The 6,986-nt window shown below is 29.2% G+C and overlaps 1 protein-coding gene across 1 annotated transcript in view; it reads right to left on the reverse strand.

Moving 5' to 3' along the window:
- The window catches only part of LOC106692729 (ornithine decarboxylase), a 28,528-nt gene extending 22,089 nt beyond the window's left edge, over positions 1-6,439 (reverse strand). Inside the window, exon 1 of the mRNA XM_014438846.3 lies at positions 6,298-6,439. The gene's annotated coding sequence lies outside the window, so the exon portion shown is untranslated. The remainder of the gene's footprint in view (positions 1-6,297) is intronic.
- Positions 6,440-6,986: the final 547 nt, after the last annotated feature.

The following is a 6,986-nucleotide window of genomic DNA, read 5'->3' on the forward strand; positions in this document are numbered from 1 at the left end:
AACATAATAAACAAAAAAATTATTTATTCATGCCGACGTTTCGACCTAAAACTCAACATCAGCGTTATTCACCACTTCACATCACAATTCTACAACTCGTTATGAACCTTGATTTTTGTTCAAAAATGGAAATTTTCATATAGTTTCTTCTACAATTTTACCAAGAAATGGTTTAGCCTTCACACGAAATGTTAGTGTTAACTCCAAATTACTGGTGAGGGCAACCAGTTTTTTTAATTTTCAATAATAATTTTTTTTTTTATTTTGGCTCATATTCTTATTCGTTCATTATTAATTAGGAAGAGAAATAAGATTAAATATGAGAAAGTTTGTTAATTTTATTTAACAAATAAATATGTATTTATTCACAAAAATGTAAAAAATATTTATTTAAATTAACATCCCGGCCCTAGTTATAACCACTACAACTGAAAATTAAACACCGAATACTGAAGGTCGATATAAGTATATTCATAAATCGAAATATAACAAATATTCGAAGTTTTACCATGAGCCAAATAATTAATAATCCATTTTCTGTGACATGGGCATTGCCTCATACATATTTCTCTTTGAGCCACTCCACTATTTCAATCACTCAAACCTTATCAAAATTTAATAAGTTAAAATATTTTCGAATATTGTACTAATGCAGTGCATAACTATTTCCTGTTAATACTCTTGCAATCGTATAGGTACATTCCTAGAATAATTTTTACTATTCACTACTTAAGAATATGAAAGATCCATACTATTCGAACCATGATTACTTATAATTGAAGTTGACCTTTCATTATTTTTCTTTTTGTTTACCCCATAGTTAGTCATTCTGGCGTATGAGAGGTATCTTCAAGTAACACAATTCTATTCTAAGCAGAATGGGAGGATTGAGTTTTCATTCCTTGGGACCGCCACGAAATAAAAGACAACGAACATAGACCGGAATCGAACCGGCGCTGCAGCAGACTCGAGGTTTTTATATTGACGCCTCAACTCCCTTGGCTACAAAAGTTTAACTTATGTTGATTGTACAAGTTAGAATTGGTTTAACTTAGAAACGTTTTAGACAACTCTAATATGTTTATTGTATGTATCATCAGAATGATAGTCTGAATTGGCGAAAAGTAAACTGGTGAGTGCTTCCCCGGTATTCTAAGGACTGGAGGCTTCCCATGCCGAGGCGAAATACGTCAAGAGGCGCAATAAATGGTGAACAGAAGCATAATTTTTTCATGAAAGCATGATCCGATTTAGTGTTTTCAAGGTCGCCAAAAATTTGATCCAGGCTCTTTCTTTCACAAACAGTGACTCACCCATACGTTTCTGAAAACGGGCAGCTGAATATCAATTTTACCTTCATTATACTTCAAGTAAAGAGTTTCTTAATAGAGAAATGATAATTTCGGAAAAATTTATATCTGTTTGATACAAGATAAATAAATTTTAAGATTAAAAACTATAAAGAGATGCTTGGACAATAATAACAATCATTCAAGTTTCTCTTATACTGCTAAAGGCAATATGTGCAACTGATTTACAGCTAAAGTGGCATTTCCGGTAAGGGGATTTAATCGAATAAGTTGCTCTCACATCCCAGGCATGAACCTATCCTATATATATAATATTAGTAGGGTAAAACGTTTCTCAACTGAGCTGGGATATTCACAAAAATACACACAATTTTCCGAGACTTTGTTATTTAGACTCCTTAAAGAGTGGAATTTTGTGGAAAACTCAGATTCGAAATTTTTCATAAATACATAACATTTTTCTTGTCATTTCAACCTCATTACATTTCGATATCGTCAGCAGCCCTTTAAGTAAGCGTAGTAGGACCTTCACCCAGTGTTACCATGAAAGAAAATCTCTTTGCTACTTTTAACCTCATCCTGACACGATCTATTATTGATGAAGAGTTTGCAAAAAAAAAAAAAAATCAAACTGGTCAAGTTTCTATGTTGACTAAACTTTGACTTTTGCGATAAAAAGCTTAGTCATAATCAATCTAGTCAGATAAAATCGCTCTTGTAAACAAGCGCTTTAAATATTATATATAAAACTTTAAATATTATATTCATCAGGACCAATGCACTTAGGTTCAAGTTCTTAGGTTTTTTTTTTTTTTTTTTTTTTTTTTCCGAACCCTCTAAAACAGAAATAAAATGTGAGTTAGTAGTGCATTACTGTGTAGAAAGAAAAAGTAATTCGTGTTGTGTCTTACCTTTTACTACCTTTGGTATTTAAAGGTTACCTGTTATATTTAATTTTACATATGAGCAATAGTTGCTGAACGGATAGCTCATATGTAAAATTAAATATAACAGGTAACCTTTAAATACCAAAGGTAGTAAAAGGTAAGACACAACACGAATTACTTTTTCTTTCTACACAGTAATGCACTACTAACTCACATTTTATTTCTGTTTTAGAGGGTTTGGAAAAAAAAAAAAAAAAAAAAAAAAAACCAATGCAACTGACCTCTTGGCAGGTCTTTATCTGCTAATACAACATGCTAATGTCGAAATACATTTTTGAGACAAGAAATGTTCATTATCAACCTGTTCTTCATCCCATGTCATAGGGCCATAGCCTGGTATATTGTAAGCCCAGCTGCTAGACAAGGAATGGTAGAAAATTATTTTCAGACAATAAATAGATTCACAGCGCTAGACACTGATCTTAATCTATATATAGAGATAGTTATAAAAACTGTGATGAAAAATACAATTAGTTATACAGTAGATTAATGTAGTGGTCTTTCTGATGAAGAAAATTTATTTATTGCACAATAAAACAGAACAAACCCCAGTACACATATACTGTAATCTAAAAATTAAGAATTTTATAAACCAAAGAAATGTTAAATTGGACTAAAATAAAACAATATACAGTACAAGTTATGAAAATAAAAATAATATTATCAGACTCATGGAAAAAAATATTTCTTACAAGGTACAAACCCTCCTTATAAGTTAAGATTTTTTTTTTAAATTTGCTTCTGTTGCCTAGTCTTTATAAACTTTTTTGGTACAAAAATCTCAAATTTCTTTTCTTTTCTTTTTTTTCAGTCAGACAGTGTTTACTATTCATAAATCATTTTTGATTTCCCTGTATCAAACGAAACAAAGCTTTATGTTAACACACTAATTTCTCAGCCACTTTCTTCAGTATGATTGTCATTTCCTCAATCAAAAACTCAAGACATGGTAGGTGTAGACAGACAAGACTATAAAGTACCTTAAAAGAATTTTTGCACCTCATGCGTATGAACGAACTAAGATATATTAAGGATGAGCAGCCTGATGAAAGAATGACCTCCATAGAAGAAAATCTACTTGAGGATGATTTGCCAGTATTTCCTATTCAAAAAGATGAATCATCTCTCAGTCTAAAGGTTGAGAGTCGATTCATCCTTCCTCCGATTTCTATTTTTAAGAATCCTCAGAAAACAAGAGTGGAAAACAGACCAAAAATGCTTTGTTAAAAAGAAGATTTTCCCAAGTATTATTCATAATGATGTTATATCATCTTGAGAAATACTATTGAACAATAATATTAAAGTAGGAAAACAAACTCATTCATGAAAATATTGGCTTCAAAAAAATAAAATTAAAATTAAAATTTTTTTTAAAAGAGTCCTTGCTATGAAGGACACTTTTCATTGGCAGATCAGGCTTTTTTTCACGAAATGAATAATTCCAACATTTAAATCAAATAAGCCCATATTTTCATTTAAAATATTTAAAAGAACTAAACAAATGAAAAAAAAGTTTTTTAAAGCATAATTAAAAAAAAAAACATAATTTAAAATACATTTATTTAACTGTAATAAACTTTTTTTTAAATAAATGCTGAGTTGATTACTCTCTACCTTTTGACACCCATATCCAACACTTTACTTTTACCTGATTCGTTCAGCAGTACATAATTGGTGTTGGACTTGGTGGACAAGTACTGCAATCTTTCACAGTCTTGGACAATAGGTAATAGTGATGAATTAAAAATAAAATATAGTCAAATATAATTGCCAGTAATCCATAACTTAATTAATCAGTTAAAGTTGATTTTTAAAGCTTTTTTACTTGCCCCAGAAATTAATAAAGAAGATAGTATTTTTTACAATACATTTCAATCAGAAAAGCTAGTTAAGTCTTATTCCTTCTGACTAAATGTTTTAAAAATCTAGTATGTAGACAAAGTTAACTAAAATTATATTTAGGTAATTGAAAAATTTCATTAATGTGTGATAAGTGTAAGCAGGGTTTGAAATTCAGCATGATATTGAATCGTTACTGAATTGTTAGTAATGATAAAATAATTTTGCTATTCAATTCAACAAATTATTAAAACAGTATTATGGGTATACCATATACAGAGGCGCAGCTAATCAGATGTTTTAAGGAGGGCTTGACACAAGCATGGGAAGGCCATGCCGCCTTCCTATATGTCAGATACAAGTTTAAAAACATTTAATTTTAATGAAAGTTTTTAAACTAATTATAGTAGGTATTTTAAGATATCTAACAGACAAAATAATAAGTGCTAACAATATTTTTTTCATTTCTTAGATGTCTTTTTCAAAAGCTTTCCAGGAGATAAGTTAGGGAGGGCAAAGGTCCCTCTTGCAGTGACCTATGAAAGCCCATACTTATATGGAAAACAATAGCTGAAATGCAGCTAAATAAACTGAATATTTACATAAATTATATAATGCTAAAATGGATATGTTTAAAATAATAGTATTAAGTATAAATATAAATGTACTAATGAATTTTGTTGACAATCAACATAACTTTTTAAGTTACTATAAATAGCATGGAACAAAAACGATAGTATAAAAACAGAGTTATATATTTACAAACTCCATACATGCTTCGGAAATTAACAGAAATACAGAAGAATAAACTTAAGCGCCAGAAAACATGAAAAATCCTCTGAAAATAAGTAAGTAATAGACAAAAACTACATAAAACAATAATGTAGTATAAAGGTAATAAATAATATAGATTAAATTTTATAACGGAACATTTTTTTTATTTCTTTAAATACTATAACAAACAAAATATATATCTTATACCGGGAATTGAACTACAAACATTTGATAATAGCGATATCAACAAACAATATTAAAACAATGATAACAAAACTAAAATTAGAGACTTAAATAAATTAACAAAATACCCAACAAAGGACTCATACAGCAGTAAAAACTTAAATACAAACAAAACAGTAGCAAGTTACAATAAACAAGACCGCAGGAAGTGTATGAGAGCAACAGACCGTAGGAAGTGGATGAGAGCAACTGTATATTTATATATACTATACTAAAAAAAGAATGATTAAATTTTTTACGTTCATCCTAAACAAATTGAGAGATCATTATATATAAAGTAGAATATGCATAAATAACAGTTGGTGCTTTAATGAGTAAAATTATAAACATTTAAACAGACAAAACAACGTTTAAAGAAATACCAACGACAAGCAAGTCCATAAATGATCTATCTTATTTTCAATTATTCTTGTGAGTTTAATGAGATTAGAAAAGAAAATTTAAGGATCAAAGATATAAAATATGGACTGTGCACTTTACAGAACATATTATTCAATTTTATGAGTAATTTTGGTAAGAACTTTCAAAATAGCATGCAACAAAAAATTCATCAGGGTACATCTCCAAAGGATCAATTAAATAAATGGTTTATATAAACGCAACATAGAAAATAATAGAGCACTAAAATAACAAACGAATCAAAACCTATAATTAAACTAGACGTTTGATCCAACGGATTGAATTTGCCCAATTGTTTTAATGAATAATTAATGAAAATCATTGAATTTTAAAAGGTACTACCAAAAGTATTGACCACATGGTATGTTTTAGAAATTTGGAATATAGAACATAAGGAACAATGAAGATTCCATAATATTTTGTAAAAATATATCCAATATTGTGAAACATACATAATATATACAGACTTAATATTGAGAAATCTTTGTATAAGTAACAATCATATAAATATAGTAATACTGCAAAGATACAATATGTTATAATAAAAACAGTAACCACTTGATTTCAGTAGTCATGCTGAAAATAAGCGGTTATTTCTGGTTTTAAAACTGAATTATGGGGAGGCTGAGACAATTATAAGAGAACTACATACAAATTTTGGTATCGATTTCCTAAATTCAGTAAAGAGTGACAAATATAACACAGCATGACTAATGTTCATACCCAGTAAAATTAATTGATACCAATACCAAATGACGAATTAAAAATATATAATTAAACCATACCTTTAGGGAAATCCACTGGTTAGTCTTAGTATTTCTCGGAGGAATGGTGGATGCGTTTTGGATACAATTTGTATAAGGAAATTCGAAACAGAAATTTCACAGTTAAAACTTTTCAAGCAACTCCCACCAGACTGGACCTTTATCAGTTCACGCGGCCATATTTACTGGTCTTTATCGATCTAGTCATGTGACTACTTCACTCAAGGTTGTAAGCTACTCAAAAAGTAGATTTTTAAAAAAATGTTACATAATAATTCAATCCACGAAATAATTACTTTTTATCATTAAAATTATTCCTTTGCTGTAATTTTATCTGTTATGATTCAATTTGATAAAAAAAAGTTGATAGTAACAAAATCACTTGATAATTAATAGTTTCAGAAATAAATTTACCAATAAGCAGTGTAAAAAATGAATTTTTAAAATAAATTATTAGTTCCAAGTTTAACCTTTTTAAAACCTACCGAACTGTTTGACATACAAATGCTACAGCAGCGGCTTCCCCACAACTTTCGCTAAAACTATTTGCAGAGTACTTAAAATCTTTAACATCTGCTTTAGGTGAAAATTTCAATAAGCAGTACTCTTAGAGAGATGTGAGAGTATTAAGACAAACCGAACGTGTATCCTTACCTGATTGTTTTTTTCCTCTTTCAAATAAGATGAGTCTAAAAAAGTGCGTTTTGGGG

Source organism: Halyomorpha halys, unplaced genomic scaffold (assembly GCF_000696795.3).
Source record: "Halyomorpha halys isolate HHAL.00 unplaced genomic scaffold, Hhal_1.1 Scaffold68.1, whole genome shotgun sequence".
In the NCBI taxonomy this organism is placed as follows: domain Eukaryota; kingdom Metazoa; phylum Arthropoda; class Insecta; order Hemiptera; family Pentatomidae; genus Halyomorpha; species Halyomorpha halys.